General features: G+C 36.0%; 1 pseudogene; it reads right to left on the bottom strand.

Annotated features, from left to right (window-relative positions):
* Position 1: 1 nt before the first annotated feature.
* LOC128018313 (adhesion G-protein coupled receptor D2-like) lies at positions 2–15263 on the bottom strand (annotated as a pseudogene).
* Positions 15264–20285: the final 5022 nt, after the last annotated feature.

Here is a 20285-nt window from a genome sequence, read left to right as displayed (position 1 = left end):
AAGACATACTGCATTTTATATGCATTATTTAAAAATAGGTTATACCTATTACAATAAGATAATTATTTACAATTTCAATTGAGAAGTAGAATTACAGCATGAATAAACCATTAAATATAAATTATGTTATGATCAGGTGATCGTCACATACTTGCTATTTGAGAACTAAAGACTATTTAAATAAAAAAATGAATAATGTGCCATTAAAATGATATATTGATACTTTGAACAGTATCTTCAGAAAGATCAAACAGCTGGTAGGTTTCAATGTCCACAGGTTTCTGTTTCTTCAAAACACTGAATGTAAATCTCCACGGATATGGCCTGCTCGTTCCCAACCGAAGTCAAAAATCACTAACAACTCATTCTGTTGTCTGGTCACGATTAACGGTGTGATGCTCTTTGTTGTCCTTTTTTAAATACTATGAACCTTTGTACTCATCTGTACATTATAAAATGATGACTAAATACACAACTTTGAGCACAGTCTCATTGAACGTTCGCTGAAAGAGTCATTTCGTGCACTTGTTGAGCTCTGGGAATGAGACGGCCTGCAGGATTGCGGAGGAGGCAGTGTGTGCTCCTCCACAGAATGAGCTACGTCCTCGTCCCAGGATAAGCCACGGGTCCATGCACAATTGTAGTGTAGTTTTCTCCTCAACAGCCTGTGGTCAAGCAAAAAGAGAGAAAGAAATAGCAGCACTTGTATTTTGACGGCATTATTTAAACATGTCAAAGCTTTAGTCCGTCATGCTTTTTTAACAATTTTTAAGTTCAGTTCTCAATGTGTTCAAACTGTTCTGCCATCAGCATTGGCATTAGATTTAATTGTAGTCTATTCTGATGTTAATGTATCTTTATTTATCACGTATTTGTTTAGAAGCGCATCAGTTCAATGCTAGTGAAGAACTAGTGCGCCTCCTAGAGCTTCGGTGTGGACACACCTCATGTTGCAGGAGGTTCATGTGAAACAGTTTTTACCTGAGGGCTTAAAGGCTGTCAGCTGAATCACCTGAAACGAAGCAGAATGCTGAAATATCAAGTCAAGTCAATTTGATTTGAATAGCACTTTTCACAATACACACGGTTTCAAAGCAGTTTACATTTTGCAACTATAGCCTATGAGCAAGACACTGAGATTATGTGTTTAGTGAATATCAGCCTACTGTATGTATGCAGATAAAGTTGCATATACTTATATATGCAATAATGTAACATTATATAAAGAGTTGCACGATAATACAGTAACATTATTGGACAAAAATTGACATTTACTATAGTAAATATCACTTTAGTTGAGTGCACAGGTATGCGGTCAAAGTTGGATATATATATATAATTTGTTATTAAAATATTTTTTGTTTGAGTATACAGTATGTAGGATGTACTATATATATATGCTAATTTTAATATATCGCTGAACTATAATATAATTTACTTTAAAATAAAGCTTTTGAAATTTGCTAAATAATACACTGCTTAATGTGAGTGTTCTGTATGTGTCCAGGTAATGTTGGATATACTTAGTAGTAGTTGTATAATTCATTAATAATTAGTCATTTGTCAATTTATTTAAATTAATAATTTATCATTTAAGGTGACCAGGAGGTGACATGTTCGGGTCACTTAGTTTTGTCATGGCACTACATAAAAACTCTTGGCAACCTGATAATACTGCATGTCGTGGCCACGAGATATTAATTTGTGGGAATGTCATATTAACTCGTGGGAACGTGATATTATTTCATGGCCACGAGATGGTATTTAGGGGAAACGACATATATTCATGTTCCCATGAGTTATTATGAAGTGGCCAAGACAAAACTTAGTGAACCGAACATGTCACCTCCTGGCCACCATAGTAATTTGGTTGTATTGAGAACTATGAAATATAAGTTAACAGGTTTTGTTCAAATCATAACAGCTGGTTGAAGCTTAATTACTATTTGTTGATGTGTATAATATCAATTTGGGTGGTTTGCAGCTTACCTGACTTCTGCTGTCTGGTTTTAATGGGAAACTCAATATGGTCATCTTTAAACCATTCTAACATATAAAGAGGAAAGGACAGAGACGTTAAATTTTTTAAGTTTCATGTGGACTAAAAGTAAGAGGAATTTAGCCACAGATGGTGGATAATGATGAGTTTGACTCACTGTTCTCAAAGACGAGCGAGTCGGCTGTGGAAGTGGTGATGGGAGTCGAGCTCTCGCTGCTCTCCGGGCTGGAACGAGTCGACAGGCTGTTTACCCATGATGCACTTGGAGACTTCTGGGAGGACAAGCAGCTGACAGGCTGTGAGCAGTTCTGCAAGAGGAAATGACATCAAAAGTGAGTATAGTAACAGAGAAATTAATTTAAACTGTTAAACTATTAAAATGAACATGAATATGGTCTTACTGTAAATGACAAAGCTTTCCGCTTGTCCTGGATTCTTCTTATAGCGTTTCGCACCTACATTACAATATAAAACATTTAAAAACCATATTATGATGCAATTTAGAAAGGAAATCACACAACTTCTTTGTACTACGGAAATACAAGAAAAATATAAACTGATAGCTGAGGTTATTGTAAAAGTCATACCTCACTGTTGTAAACTCCATACACCAGAAAAATATACAAGCCCTAGAATGAGAGAGGTTTAATGAAAGTTGTGACATCTGCCAAGTGTGGTGACCCATACTCAGAACTGGTTCTCTGCATTTAACCCGTCCAAGTGCACACACACAGTGCCTTGCTCAAGGGCACTTCAGCTGTGGGTATTGAGGGTGAAAGAGAGTACTGTTCATTCACTCCCTCCACCTACAACTCCTGCCAGCACCAAGACTCAAACCTGCGACCTTCAGGTTACAAGTCCAACTCTCTAACCATTAGGCCACAGCTGCTTATGAAGCAACTAGTGATTAGAATATTAACAACACTGAGCGAAGTTTAAACTTTATAGTCACTAAAAGATGTTTATATGTACAGTTCATTTATAATGGTGTATATGGGTCATTCTACTGTATGTTTTGCAAACATGTCAAAGCAATTATATACAAATAAAATGATCTCAGACATTTCTGAGTCATATTTCATCTCCAAATATTTTTATTTTTTCAAATAAAAATCATTTTCTTTATAAAGAAAATGAAGCCTATTATTGTTATTATTATTATGTTCATTAACTTTTTTTGCATTACAGTAACAATAATTTAGGGAAGTGGAAATATGTTGCATTTGAATGAAAATAAGGTCACTGCAATTTCTATGCAAAATATCATGAAACTTCATAGTGCTATAAGCTAAATAATTTATAATATTTCTTCTCAATTTTGTTTTATAATATATACAATATGGGTTTATCTCAATCAATTATTGTGTTTAAAGATTAAGCAACAGAAAATAAACAATTTGAAATAAAAATCATAATATAATAAACACTGCTTTGTTTTCTGAGTCAAAACATAAAAAAAACGCTTAAAATATTGTTTACACTATCCATTCATAAGTATCACACACACACACACACACACACATATATATATTAATTTACTTTTTATTTTTACTGTCTGAAGATTCAGTGTCTGGGTTGTAATAAACAGTTTTAAAATAACAAAACTTTCAAAAATAACCAGGAGAAGCCTTATTGGTTTTGGAGGTTTAGCTCAAATCATAAAAGGTTTATTCTTAGATCTTTATAGCACAGAATCAGCCATATGTTACAGCTAACAGGAATGTTTCATATACTTCCTGTATCTTTATGCTTGCTGCTCTCCCAGACCTCTGCTACATAAAACATTCAAGACAGATCTGCTCTGGCTAATTATATCAGAAGAGTTTCCTTGCACTGATGGACTCTGCTCAAATGTCTCCTCCTCTCTGTGTGTCTCCCCCATCTGTCTCCTGCTTCTTTTATCTTTTTCCCAGACGCACACAGTAAATCTACATTAACAAGCTCTGGGAGGGAATTCAGTTCTCATTCATTAAAGACATGGGAGGAAGAAAGATACAGTAAAAGAGAGCTAAGTGAAGCTGAAAACCGAGAGCGGAAGTTCATTTCAACGTGTGTTGACAGACTGGAGAGTTTGCAATGCAAGACAAAACAACAGCATTGAGAAATTGAGTTCGTTTTGTGTTCATAATCACTGGAAGCCAAAATTGCAATTGAAAATAAAATGTGAATAATCACCTAGTCATAGTATAAGTCTTGTGTGTTACCTGAAAAGCATTGAGTGTGATGAACAGATAAGCCACGGCGACAGACAAGTGTACTAGCACTCCACACAGCCAGGTCAGACCTAACACTGGTAACAAGATCAACACTGGCCTCGTCGCAGCCCTGCGTGCGCACACAAACACAGTATTACACCTTCATAATACTGGCAGCCAGTAAAGCTGAATGCACTGCTCAGTTTCACATCAGTATGACTGAAAATCTACTTCAAGGACACTCCAGTTCTCTGCTTAACTAGCTAATTATACAGACACTTCGGATTGATTTCTGCTCTTTCTTTATATGAAATATACATATTACAGGACAAACAGGTTTCTGTTGCTATTTGTCTCATATCTTCTCAAGTCCAGGTGGCTGATAGGAATAAATGAGTTACTGGTGGACCATAGCTTTCTAGGTGCTTCCTCTGTTCAACAAGATGAGACAAAAACTAGAAATGTCTACAATAGCGATTAATGACTGGCTGACACTGCTTTCGATCTCTTAACTCGGGTGGTTTTTATTTCAAAAGAAGTTGAAAGGTGAAAAAAACTCACCAGGTAAGATCCAGCATGTGAAGTTTCGAATCAGAGCTGGGTGTCAGCATTTTGGCTGTGCGACGTGCACTGGCCACTGTGACCATAACCACCCGAAAAAGCACCACAGCGTTGACCTAAGCACAGAAACCATATCTCCCATCAAGGAAGACCATATTTCAACTTTAAAGGGTCTCATAATACATTTTTTTTTATTTTTCAGTAGGTAAACTTATGATATTAGTGAAGATTGTTGCTTCTTCTTCACGTTCACAGCAGGGGTGACATATTTTTATAGGCCAAAACCCCGGGAACACATTATTGGTACAAATGTATAGCCTAAATGCACTGTAAGTCGCTTTGGGTAAAAGCGTCTGCTAAATGCATACATTTAATTTCAGAACAGTATACTGCATACACACTCAAAAGCAAATAAGAGCTCCATCGGGATAATTATTCTTACACACTTACTCAAGGAACTGGACACTTGTGATATACTTACAGTCAAAACAAAGAGCACAGGCCCTGCAAAAGCCCAAATAACATGCGACTGAAGGTTCAGCCAGCAGTACTGCTGTGCTTTATACTGATCCAAAGTGGCTGACAAGGTTACCACGACTATAACAACCGGCAGCCCTGAGAAAGATAAAGCAAAACACAGACACAATGCACGAGAGGAAGGTTAATCAAACAGAAGATGAATCATAATGATTTACACACACAGACAGTTCTCACCCCAGCCCAGCACATAGTACAGCTTCATTCTCCTGCCCTCGCTGATGTTCACAGAGACCACTTTACTCCAGAGCAGCAAGCCCTCCACCAGCATCCAGCAGAAAGACGACAGGAAGAACAGATGCAGCAGCACCGTCACCAGCCAGCAGGCTTCCTGCTCCACGTCAACATACAGAACATGTGCTTTATTCAGATTCGGACAAAAAAACATGCCCATACCTGCTACCAGTATTAAATATATATTTATAAAAAGTGCGAAAAAATTTGTTTCATATATATATATATATATATATATATATATATATATATATATATATATATATATATAAATATATATGAATGAAACAAATTTTTTCGCACTTTTTATAAAGTCACTTTTGAATGGTAGTGTATAATTTACCTCTGAAGAAATCACCACTATATGGTAATTTCTTATTAAATAACAGCATCTGATATTTATCAAAGCATTAATAAAAATAAAAAAAAACTTTAATGTCCTCTTTTCATATTTCACTAAGCTAGTTCATCATGGTTTTTGTAGGTCATAATTAAAAAAAAGTAAAAACATGAAAACATTTAAATAAATAAAATAAAAAAAGTCTGGGATTGTATTTTCAGAACATTTTCCTTGATTTAAGCAAGTAATTTTAGTATTAAGCAGCATTAACAACAACAAAGAGATGCTGTATTTAATATTTGTGACGTCCCACCTGGTTGCCCTCAGCCCAGTCGCTGAAAATAAGCAGGAGCTGAGCTACAGCGAGCGCCACCACCAGGTTTTTGTGGACTGTGGTCCGATCTGACTTGGGAACACTGGAGGGAGACAGAGAGCAACACATAATGCAATGCCAGGTAAGACACTTGATATGAGCCACACTATACAGTTTATTTATTTATTATTATTATTATTTTGTATAATCATACCTGTAAACACAGAGAAACTCACCCAACAGCCACAAAGAGAATTAATGTGAAGACAAGACCACACAGAGACACAAAAGAGCCAATCAAACTGAAGATCTGCAGGCCTGTCTCCTGTTCATAGCTCTAAAACACACACAAACAATTTAAGAAGCAAACCAACCTCGAATTTTGATGTCCTAATAATTTTTTAAAAAGTATAATTCTGTAGTTTATATATATATATATATATATATATATATATATATATATATATATATATATATATATATATATATATATATATATATATATATATATATATATATAAATTACCCACAAAATATTACACACTCATTAAATATTACATAAATATGCCTTATGTAGAATTTTTTTATGAGGCCTAAATCTATATTGGTTCGGTTGTATTAAACTATATATTCAAAATATATACACAATTTTCTGGCTCTTTTAATTGAACTCTTTCGTTTCTGTAGTGGTCAGACTCTGCTTCTTTATCTTTATCTGCATCCAGGGTCGCTATTTTAACAGAAAATTATTTTCAGGCAATTGAAATACATGTGAAATAAAAAATTATAAGCTAATCCAAAACTATAAAAAATGAAATGGAATCCAAAATATGAACAAATACTATATTACTAAATAGAGATAATATTAAAATAATGTTCACAAACTTTTTCTTCATTAGAATTAACCTGAACATCGTAGATCTGTAACAGCAAGGCAAAGTTGGTAGTGTGGTTACAGAAACAGGAAGTTGAGTTATTTCGAGAGGAAATAAAGGTGCAACCCTTTGTTGACCACCCTCCCCCATCTGGCCTGAGGTGTCAAGACAAAAGAACAAGATTTCATCACTTATACAAAACATACATGAGAACATTTGAGATTTTACAAGTACAATAAATGTAAGTACATGAAAATTGCTCACATCAGGTCAAAATCCCAAAAAGAACAGACAGGTGTCAAATTCTGTGAACTGTTCTAAACAAGAGTGAAAAAGAAGCATTGTATCTGAAGTCAGGCATGACCGTCCAAAAAACACATGATCAATCCTCATTTTAAACAGTTCTCCTAAAACATTTATGATATTACAAAAGATTACTAAAGATCAAAAAAAAAAAAAAAACAATTAAGCAGCAAAAACATTTTTTTTTATTTAAATAAAAAATGTTCTTGAGCAGCAAATCAGCATTAGAATGATTTCTGAAGGATCATGTGACTCTGAAGACTGGCGTAAAATTGCTGAAGCTTTGATCACAGGAATAAATTACATTTTAAAATATATACATTCCAAAAATGGTATTTTAAATTGTAATATTTCACATAATTTCTGTTTTATTGTATTTTTGATATAAATAAATGCAGCCTTGGTGATCAGAGGAACAAGTCTATCTACATCTTCAGAAACCTTGGAATATAATATGCATGTATTATTGACTGCTATTAAAGTAATTTCAAATGCTTTTGGAGCTTGGATGCCTCTTGTGACTAAACTTTATGCAAAAGAGCAGCGTTGACATTTAGTAAAATCACCTGTTCCGTGGAAAAAGGGAAGTCATATAGGTACGTAATGAAACATACATGTGGTTACATGATTCCTACTGATTCCTTGATCACAACAAAACTGATACTTGTTATTTCTTGTACCTGAATCCGGTGCTGGAGTGTGAAGTTTACGGCCATGTTGATCGGCTTTCCATCTGCCAGCACTGTACTGGAGATGACCGATGAGACCAAGACTGTTCGCAAACGACTGATTTACACAAACACACACTCCCATTAGCCATATGATAACACATTCATCTTGCAATTACACTGAAATATGAAATGACAAGCAAATCTCTGTGTAAGTACCACACTCTCTTATAAATCGGGCTCGTTATTGGCATCTATGTTTCCATGAAGAACCTTTAACATCAATTGAATCTATCCTTTCTGCAAAAGGTTCTTTATTGTGGAAAAGCTTCTTTAGATTTTTTAAATGTTTCTCTCACTAAGAAAACAACTGTCCTCTGAATGTTCATTTGGGAAAACAAAATAAGGTTGCTCTTTTGGATGGCAGTGAAACCCTATGGAACCTTTATTTTTAAGATGAAAAGCTAAGCTAAGCTAAGCTAAGCTGCTCTGATGAACGAATTCAGTGAATCTGCATACTGTGTATCACGCAGGGGCGTCGCTAGGCCCTTTTTAGGGGGGCTTCAGCCCCCCTAAACTTATGCCCAGCCCCCCTAAAAAATTATTTGATTAATTAATTAGTGATCGCTTCAGTCCCCTTTAAAAACTCATTTGAGACGGTGGCAAGCTGCATCAAGTTCCGGCTCCTCCCCTTATCTGAGTCTGCACGGATTCAGCGCGTTTTTCAATCCACAGGGGCGCCGAGCAGAGCGAACATCAGAGAGTACAAGGTGTGTGTGTGTGTGTGTGCGTGTGTGTGTGCGTGTGTGTGTGTTCTCGCATCCAATACAAATACGTCTTCGCTGAGTTCATCTTCAGCCTTTATCACGGTGTGACAGTTGTTTTTTCTTCCAACAAAAATGAAGCGATTAACACCCATGAAAACATACTTTAGAAAACGATCATGATTTATTTTAATTTACTTTTCAAAATTCAAAACATATTTTTGTGTATTTCGGCATTACATTATGCAGCCATTCACAGAAATGATTAAAGACACACATCATTGTCTGAAAGTACTAAATGGCACAGAGAGAGAAACATCATGTGGAGTTATTTTGTTTTCTATTATTAAATATGATTTTGTATTAAGTAATAATGAATCATTAGTGTATCATGATACATATATTAGAGTAAGAGTAAAGGGATCTGTGATTTTTTTTTTTTTTTTTTTTTTTTAAGTAATTGATTTATAGAAGTGGCAAATTGATAATGGTGTTATTTTTAATAAATAGAAATAAATATAGAACAGATTAAACATATTGCCAATAGACAATTACATTAATACATGTTTTGTCTATATTCTTAATGAATATTAGCTGGTTAGTTAAATGATTTGAAATGAAATAAATTTCCAGGGGCTGACTTGATGTATAACCAACCGTATTGTTGATTATAAAGGCTAAAAAGCTAAAAATTTATAATAATAATAAAATATAATAATTTATTTTTCATTGTAGATGGATATACAACATTTTTTTGTCGTGCGGGAGTAGGTCTGCAAATGAGCAACAGTCAGGTGAGAATAGAACAGACAGCCTCACACACACACAGACAATACCACTGTGTTCCCAAGATTCATTGCAGTCATTGAACCCTTATGTTGTTTTAATTTTCTGCCAATTTCCACGTACATTTCATAAGAAAAAGCAGTGGTATCATCAAAGGATAAACATGAATGTCCTAATACTGAATCAGGAAGTCTTTATTGTAAATATCTACATTCCCAATTCAAAATTTTCCAGTGACTGGTCACATCTAAAAAACTGTATTAGTTTTTTTTTTACAGTGTTGTATATGGCTCAGTCAGTACTCCTACTCCCATATATGAAATACAGGGAATACAATGGAATAGTGGATTGCAATAAGGTTAGTAGTATACAACCCTACCCTAATAGTCAAATATAATTTTTTAATCATACCCTTATTGGGGGCTGAGCCCCCCTAAAATCAAAATCTTAGAATCGCCCCTGGTATCACGACTTACCTATGAGATCCATCACTGACTGTAGGAGAAAGGCTAATGTTTTCCTCTCTCTCTGAGACACAATTCACAGAGCTGTACCATGTATTCAGTAAAGTCACATTTTTGATGCCTATACAAGCACAACATATAAAAATTGAAGGAAGAAAAATAAACAGGTTTCACATTGACAACTGAAAAATGAAACATTGTGAAAACCTCCTGGTCCCTACCTCTGTTTTGCAGTTCCTTCATGTTTTCTGCTGAGACAGAGATGCAGTCACGATCTCCTGCATCCGGTCCACAAAACACAGAAACGTGAGAACCTTTAGAAAGCAGCTTCTTTTGGACTTGCAGCTCTGCAACACAGGACCACAGTTTTCTGACTTTGATTTTAATTTCAGTGCATGTCTGTCCGTCTTGTTCCTCTGTATGTGTGTGTAACTTACTGATTTTGTCGGAGCGTATCTGCACACTGTCTGTGTCGTCCATCAGTAGAAAGTTAAGGTTGCTCACCATGCGTTCGACACTCTGTATGACTGCCATTGGGCCCTTCACTACCTACAAAACAGAGATATGTAAAGAAATGAATGGTTTCTTTAAAATTTAAATAATACAAAATGATTCATTATTAAAAAATAAATTATTTACATACATAAAATTAAATTACAAACTTAATTACTGAACTTATTCAGCGGTTGTATAAAAACAATATCACACACCAATTATGCTCTAGTGATGATATTCAGTGGAACTGCTCGTGTGATATTATTGCTTATTTATTAAAAAAAAAAAAAATTTGAATGTGCATTCATTACTGAATTATCAAGTATCATTTAATTGTTTTACTTTTTTTTTTAAAGAAGTATTAAGGTCACCAAAGGTTGCTTTTATTTGACCATACAGTAAGAACAGTAAAACTATGAAATATTATTTTAATTTAAAATAACTGTTTAACATTTTAAAATGTATTTTATTTCTGTTGGCAAAGCTGAATTTTCAGCATCATTACTCCAGTCTTCAGTGTCACATGATCCTATATAAATCATTCTCATATGCTGATTTGCTGCTCAAGAAACATTTCTTATTATTATGTTCAATATTGAAAACAGTTGTTCTGCGTATTATTTTTTGTGGAAACCATGATAATTTTTTTTTTTCAGGATTCATTGATGAATAGGAAACTTATTTGAAATATAAATCTTTTGTGACATTATACATGTCTTTAATGTCAGTACTTTAAAGTGACTGGAATGTCAATGTAATGTATCCTTTCTGAGTGAAAGTTAAAAAAAAATTGTGGCACTTAAATAAGTGTGCCAGTCCATGAGGTCATCAAAAATCACTTTTAATAATTAATAATTAATTATTACAAAACCTCAGTCACCTCTTTGATGCTGTTCCATTTACTGACATTGTCTTGGCTGATGAGTGAATCTGCAATGGTGATGAAGCTCTGGCCGAGGCTCTCCACTTCACGCTGACTATGGTTGGCGGTGCTGGGCAGGTCAGCGGCCCGAGAGAGAACATGCATGAGAAAAAACATGTCCCTGTCCTCCAGCTGCTCCTGCTTCTTTAAAACAGCCTGCTCAGACACGTTCAACAGACGGGACACTGAGGCCCAACACTGCACATCTACAGTATCAGAGAGCGCACTGTCTGCAGTCTGAGAGAAATGGGACAAATACATGTTAGAGGGTAAAAAAATATTACTCTTATTGCTGGAATTCTTTACAGTCATTGTTTTAGTTTATTTGTAGTCTGGTAATAATGTGTGCAAAATATTCATGCTAAGAAAGCACTTTTTAGAAAACGGCTGTACCATGCCATACTGCATGGCGCTTTGCATGAAGGGGCTTGGGTTGAGCGTTAGAGATTCTCTCAGGTCCTTCTTCTTCAGATAATAGTCTGTGGATCAGAGAGCTGCACAGTCACTCTGCACACACTCACAACTCACATTCTTCAATACATTCACACTTCACTAATACAGTGTCTACATATCTCTTTATTACCTTTGCTCATTCTGCAGATGAAGGGGAGCGTGTGTGTGCAGGGAGCAGTGCTGTACTGAGGCTGACCATCAGACCAGCCATTAAAAACCTCACATTCCTTTTCTTGTGGCTTTTCTGTCTTCAGGGACACTGCAAAACCAGGCATTTTCACCAGACGTTAACAGAAATATATATATACAATAATTATATTATTATTATTATTAACTACTTAAAAAAATATTACAAATATAATGAAAACAGTAAATATTGAAAATGTTATAATATTATTATTATTATTATTATTATTATTATTATTATTATTATTATTATTATTATTATTATTATTATTAATATTAGCTTACAAATCGGATCCACTCTCCCCTCTGCAATTATAACTCATTTGAATCTCATGTCATCACTGTAACAGCTCCTGTAAAACTCCAGGTTGTTGTAATTCACTGCGCTCTTGGGCAAATTCAAAGTGCCTCTCAGAGGAGCTGGAATGTCTGCTGTCCTCATTACCGGAGGATGGCAGTCCACTTTCAGTCTTTGGCGATTTCAAGATTCACCTGAACAAGCCTTATGCTACAGACTTCCATTCACTCCTTGCTTCACTTGATCTTAAGGCAACCAACTTGACTTCATTTACACACGCAATTGTATTGCAGACAACATTCTGGTAAAACCCCTACATATCTCTGACCATTTCTTCATTACATTTAAAGGGGGGGTGAAATGCTATTTCATGCATACTGAGTTTTTTACACTGTTAAAGAGTTGGATTCCCATGCTAAACATGGACAAAGTTTCAAAAATTAAGTTGCACGTTTGAACGAGTATTTTTGTTCTAAAAATACTCCTTCCGGTTTGTCAAAAGTTTCGGAAAGTTTTTTTCGAGTATGGCTCTGTGTGACGTTAGATGGAGCGGAATTTCCTTATATGGGTCCTGAGGCACTTCTGCCGGAAGAGCGCGCGCTCCCGTATAGCAGAGCACTGAGAGCACAACAGACATTCACTGATCAGAGCGAGAGCGTCGCGAAATGTCACAAAAGAAGTGTGTTTTTGGTTGCCAGGGCAAGACAACCCTGCACAGATTACCAAAAGAGAAACAGCATTAAGGGACCAGTGGATGGAGTTTATTTTTACAGAGCATCAACGGAGTTGTGCAAGTGTTTTTGTTTGTTCCCTGCATTTCGAAGATGCTTGTTTTACAAACAAGGCCCAGTTTGACGCCGGATTTGCACATCGTTTATTTCTTAAGGATGATGCAATCCCAAGGAAAAAGGGTCACGATCGTGTGTTGGAACCGCAGGCGGTGAGTAAAACTGTTAAAATATCTCTGCCTCCTTGTTAGTGCGTCCCCTCCCATGCCGGAGACCCGGGTTCGAGCCCCGCTCGGAGCGAGTCGTTGCTGCTGCTGCTCTCGGTTAGTTTCAGCCTCGGGATCTGATTCTGGATCATAAATAAACGCCTGAATCTGACTGTTAGCCATGGTTTGTTTTGGATGATGGTTTTTTCCTCAAGGTAATGTCACAGCTTCCACATGCTCTCAACGCAAAAGCCTGGCGCTCGTGATTCTTTAGCTCCGCCCACACGTCACGCCTCAAGCCGCTCGTGTTTTTCCGGGAAAAATCGGTACAGACTATCTTTCTCTTATGAATATAATAAAACTAAAGACTTTTTGGATTTATGAAGGATGCAGTACTACTCTATATGTACTCAAGATTAACAGGATATTGAGTGAAAACGAGCATTTCACCCCCCCTTTAAACTACATTTTGCTAACTGTGAGCCCCCACCCTCCATACTGGTTACTTTTAGATGAAATGTGCGCTCTCTTTCCCCCTCCCATCTTTCTTCCGTAGTATCCTCCTATCTTCCATCACCTTCAGTACCCATTTCTCATCTCTGGGTGTAAGTGCAGCAACTGACACTTTGTGTTCTACTTCAACCTTAGACGATATTTGTCCTCTCTCCTCTAGGCCAGCACGGGCTGACTCTTCTAACGCAAACCCCTCGCAAACGCAAACGCTCACCGCGGAAAGTGGCGAGAAAGACGCGTTCACACGGGCATAGCCGTCCTTAGACGTGAAAGACAATACTCTGAGGGTCGTTTCTGGGAAGTTACAGAGATATTGACTTAATATCTTGAGATACTTACATACAACATCATACCAGAACTATAACTAAACTTACTTTGCTCGCAGTCTATTTGAGATGTCGGGCTCTGCTCTTTGCTGGTTCTAAACCAAACTGGGTCCTTCAGGTTGGATTTAGAGAGTAACTGTCGGGCTCCCTTCTCGTCCTCTTTGACCCCTGAGGTCGTGAGGGCGCTGGACTGACCACAACAGTGATGCTGAGCATGTTCAAAGCTCAACGATGTGTTCACAAGATGATACACTACATTGTTGTGGATCAGAAGGTTTGAGTCTGGCACATCTGCAACAGGTTGAGATAGTGTGAACGGTACGCTTTAAGACACCTCGCTTAGTCTTATGATCAGCCGCTGTGGTTTTAATTGTGGGGGCAAAACATATAATGCAATGCAATACAATGATGTTTGAGAGAACAAATGTTCCTCAAAAGCCTGCATGACATATAAAAAAATGATGTATCAATAATCAAGTTAACCTGAGTTGCCTTAGTCCAGAAAATGTTAATCTTGAACAATATTAAAGTCATTGCATTTAGCTTACATTATAAAAATCAGTGAAGATTTCACAGCAAAAGACACATGAACCACAAGTAAATGGAGGTTGTTTTTACAAAAAAAACCTTAAACAGTATAACAGGTACAGCAGGTTTTTCAGCAACATTCTGATTGTTGATCATTTAGAGGCTTTAGAAATTAATACAGTATTCACATACGGTTCATTATTGTCTGAGAGGCGTAAACTGAACATTTAACTCACCCAAACGTCCTCTTTCTGCTCTGTCCGACCATGACTGAATTGGTTCACACAAACCTTTAATCTTTATTGTTAAACACATAAAGAAGAAACGTACCAAAATATGATCATACTTCAAAAATGTAAAACTGAGATATAGAGTAATACATTTGATTTCAACATTACCATTGCATTAGCCCAAATCACGGCAAAGAGCACTGGAGACATCTTCTCATCTAGACAAATAAATAAATAAACAAACAAATGAATAAATGCTTTAAATAATTACACAAATAATGCAAACCAAGGGAGGATGAGTCTCTTCAGTAAAACAGCCATCTACTAAGTCACGCTCATTTCTGTTCCTCAAATTGAAGTTCCTTATTATTTTGTACATTTACATAATTGTCAAAGCCTGAAAAAAAAACAGTATTATGAAACACAAAACCAGATATAACTGAAGTACAATAGGGTTCAATAGTATGAGACCACAATCAAATGATGGATAAAAAAATGAATTAACCTAATATTAAAATTACTGCACAAATGGCACTACAATGACTTGAAATGTAATGAAACGAAATGCAGTGAAATGTAGTTAAATGAACAGTTATATATATTTATTTATTTATTTTAAGTTGTTTCCTGTAAAACAGCTCCAGGTTCTCTTAGGACAGGCATTCAGAAGTCCAGCAGAATTCCCCTTTCCACATAATTCGATGTGACGTATCATTCGATGTAACCAGATAGTTTTGAACCAGTTCACCAAATCTAACTGAATCGTTTTAAACGGTTCGCATCTCCAATACGCATTAATCCACAAATGACTTAAGTTGTTAACAAACCCATACTAGCTAATGAAGAACTGGTAAGTTTAAACACTGGGGAAAATTTGTCTAATTTCCCTGTTGAGCAAAATTAAATAACTGATTTATTTACTTAGCAAAAAAAAAAAACATGTAGCAAAAATTATTTTAAAAAAAGGCCACAAACAGCTCTGAATAATGTTTTAAACTTTCAATAAGAGTTTCATAATTTCATTTAGCTGTAATATTCAACATCAAGAGGTTTGAGTGGGACCTTAAACAACAGAACAACAAATTACATCTCATCTTCTCACAAGTCCCTCCCTCTTTTTCTATTGGATCCATCTCCGAATGCAATAAGCTGTCCTTTTAATCAACCTTCATGCATCTAGAGCGAACAAAAGCATACAGGTGTTCATCTTCCTTCCCTCAATATTACACTTACATTCACTGACAAGTCCCTTTCTCTTCCCTTAACAGGTAGCCCACCTCCACCATCAATCGTTGCACATTTCGATGGCAGCATTAGCTTTCTATCAACGGCATGAAGATGTCACAGTATCCCAGCCTAGAACAGGAGAGACAAGGAAACCATGTAGAGAGGGGAAAGAGATCGTCCCAGAAGAATCCACGGGAAGCAACTTCTCGACTGTGTTTTGTATATGTTTTTTCGTTTCACACCCCTGCCATGTGATCTGTGATGAATGAAACAAGCTTTTAGTTAATCTCATGGAAAGACAGACATGCAATATGACAGGTCACCTGATCTGAAAAGAAGCTGGGGAAAACATCTCCTTCTCTATCTTTCTAAATGTTTTATGCATTCTTAAATTTTTTCCTTTGATTGTCAATTGTGGAAAGGATCAATGAAACTTGAAATCCATTGAATGGAAGAAGATGCAACCTTAGGGGGTCTGGGGTAAGATGTGTCAGTGGGTAAGATGTCTCATATCTCATAATCTAGCAAACTGTGCATAAATTCAAATCACATGACCATATAATAAGAAAGTTTCCATCATATTTTCTTCTACATTTTTAAGGAGCACCAGGGCTTGCTTGTGTATTAACTTATTCATTAGCTTATTTAATAATTTAGATATTGTTTTTCCAGGTGGACTGGAGGTGCAACATAGAAATAATAATGCCTTTTTTTTAATCAAATGTATTTATTTGTTTAGTATTTTATCTTTTTTATTTTCAGGGGAATCAGTGGTGCAACTTTAAATATTACAATAATAAATGCGAATAACAATGCCATAGTTTATTCAATCTAATTCATAATTAATAACTTTTTCTCAAATCCTTTTATTTATTTAGATATCTATTTTTTCCAGATGAAAAATAATAATAAAATAGTTTATTTACCTTATTTATTTTTCATTTATTCTTTAATTAAATTCTTTAATTTTTTTTCCAGGTGGATCTAAGGTGAAACTTAGAAACAATGATGCAACCGTTTATTCAGTCAAATGAATCACATGCATGTATGTTTTATTCCAGAAGGACTGATGCATCTTATAAATAATAAAACCATAGCTCATTTTTCAATCTAATAATGCTACTTTACTTAATATAACAAGGACATTTGTTGATTTATTTAGTTTATATTAATTATTCTTTTCTTTTCAAGTGGTGCAACTTATGCCATAGTTTGTTAAGTTAAATAAAATATCAGTTGATATCAGACATCATGAAATATATAGCCACATTAGCTTTAGTTTCACTGGACAAGTAAAATCCTTGGCCCTGTGTGTAGATGGAGACAGAACTAGGAATGTAATGTTACAGTGATGTTACACTTTATGACCGCTCACACACTTGACCATCGGTCCAGCCCTCCCACGCCAACAGATCACCTCAGAGACGCTCTATCAGAAGGTCTGCCATGAATGCCGAGGGTGTCAGTGGCAAAACAAGGAAGTGTGAGAGAAAAGAAAAAAATATGGACCAATCAGAAAATGCTGATGGTGTTAGGTGTGCTGGGTTTGGACGGTCACATAACCAGTTTGTCCTAACTGACCCCAGACCATCATAAAGAGCCAGTGGGAGGACACATGTTTGATGGGACAGGCTGGACACCTATCATCCACCGCAGGCTTCTGACATACACTGACACCTTGTGGACACTTGGATCACACATCACATCTTGCCTTCAAGGTAACACGTGACCTAAAATTAATTGAATGCCTTAAAATATTGGCATCTCATTGGATTACATCAAAGAAAGCATGATGCAAGTTAACTGACTAGCTAACATCAATACGCAGCTTTTGTTATTTGTTATTGCATTGTTTTAATGTATTACATTATTCGCAAACATACTGTGTTGTAGGGCAAATTGTTTTACTGTTTACTGCATCTTGTTAATTTTAGAGTTATTTATTTATGGGCCACTAAACCGGAAGTCTAGCTCATTCACATGAAGTAGCTTATTGAAATTGCCCATTAAGCCATGGTTGCACAGAGTGGAAGTATCTAGTAAAGAGCAAGATTAGTGTACAGGTAAGTCTATAATTTAATATAATATAATATAATATAATATCACTAACCTAAAGAATGTAGAATAACATTGCATTTTATTTTGTGATCAAACTACAATTGCTCTGTTTACCGTCTTACTGTATATGCTGCTTGTCACTTGGTTGACCTTTTTATTTACAACCACAGATGAATTAGTCTGAGCTCTATGTTCATTTCTGAGTTTTATGTTAACCTCATTATAAGTAGCCTACTCATTGCCTTTGGTCTAAAGTGCTGCATCATCAAAGATAAACTGAGAACATTTTAATAGTGTTACTCAGTTTTGCTGTGCTTTTTATTAAATCACATATTATAGATGAAAAATATATTTGAACCTGTGACATTTCTCCACTCTGAAAAAAAGAACATTACAAGTTTGTAAGTCAGTGTGAAAATGGCTGATGGCTAGAGAGTTTTCCAGTTGTTTTACTGGTCGTGTTTTCACGTATGAGACAGACGGCGTCTCTCTTTTGAAGTGGGCTGAGTGTGATCCAGGTGAGCTTGTTTACACTCTCTGCAGGGGTCAGCGTGTGTGTGGATGGGCTGTGTGGGGCTCAGCACAAGTCTCAATCATAAAACCTCACAGACCCTTGGAAATATGGTTCTAGATAACCACAAGGACATGAGTATGACTTAATAGACATAGAAAAAAAAAACTTAGCCGCTTCTTTATACATAACATTTTGATTTGTAGATATACTGGCTTTAAAAAGTTCTAAATTCAAAAAGTGCTTGCCAAAGATGAACTATGGCCTTAAAAGGCCTCTAGGCATCAGCTTCTTCAGAGGCCCTTCTTACTCTTATATCTGGTAACTGCAAATTAAACTTCAAACCTTTTAATTTTGAGTTAATATCTAGTTGAGGTTATGTTACTCAATCCCTATTTCTTTGGAACAAAAAAGAAGATATTTTGGAGAACAAGACAATGTTGGACTTCACAGAATTTAATTGAGAAAGACATTTAAATATCTTCTTTTGTGTACCACAGAAAAGAAAGTCGTAGAGGGTGAAAAAAAAATGATGACAGAAATAACAAGAAAGTTTAATAACAAATATAAGAAGACAAAAAAAAAGGAATTGTGAGAAGAATACTCATTTGGTTACACTACTAGTAAAATTGATTGGATAAATTTTTTATGCATTTAATACAATAAAACATTTAATATTATCAATGTTGGAAACACACACGCATTGGGTAGAGAAAACAATCACCCCTGGAAATAATCAAATTTTGTTGCTCTGCAGCCTGAAATCAAGAAATAAGTTTATCCATCTGTATTTACTGTATCCATCAAAGTGAAAGATATGTAACACCAACATATCAGAAAAAATAAATCAATAAATAATCAGAATCACTGAGTTAGTAAAGGGCTCAGTCTCTTTTGTCAGTATTTGATTGAACCACCTTTTGCTTTAATTGCATCCTTTGGTCTGTTGGGATATGTTGTCTCTACTGACTGTTCAAATCAAGAGACTCTGCAATATTTGTCCACTCTTCTTTGCAGAACTGCTCAAGCTCAGTAAATGTGATGGCGAGTGTTTGTGGACTACAGTCTTCATGCCATTCCACAGATTTATCACAGATCTCTCACACAGCTTTGTCTTTGTCTACAGTATGTTTCAGTTCTTCTGCAGTACATTCCTCTTTTTCTTGTCGGCTCGACTGATCTTCTGTTCATTTCCCTGTGGCTACAGCAGCCGCAGTTTACATCAAAGGGGGCAATAGAGGGCCAAACAAATGCACAAGTAGTAAAACATAACAAGGTGTGAATGTCCTCATGTTGCCCTGACCCAAGTGATGCAAAGCCTGTTTGTTGTTTTTGCAATGTGTGCATTTTCTGAGCGACTTGGTGTTTTGGGGTTACGCACGCATCGACGACGGTAATGTGCGGTAATGTGCGTTAAACAGAGAAAGCTGGAGGTAGGTGCCAGCTCTGGTGGGGGGCAGCAGGCTGATCTGTTTGTAAAGGAAACATCAGGTGTTTGAAGCAGCTCTGCCTGTGCTTGCACATGCTGATTTATCTGTGCATTTCAGAATTATGTTCCCGACCTC

The sequence above is a fragment of the Carassius gibelio genome, chromosome A8, assembly GCF_023724105.1.
Source record: "Carassius gibelio isolate Cgi1373 ecotype wild population from Czech Republic chromosome A8, carGib1.2-hapl.c, whole genome shotgun sequence".
Taxonomy (NCBI): Eukaryota; Metazoa; Chordata; class Actinopteri; order Cypriniformes; family Cyprinidae; genus Carassius; species Carassius gibelio.
This window is presented reverse-complemented; position numbering and strand designations above follow the sequence as displayed.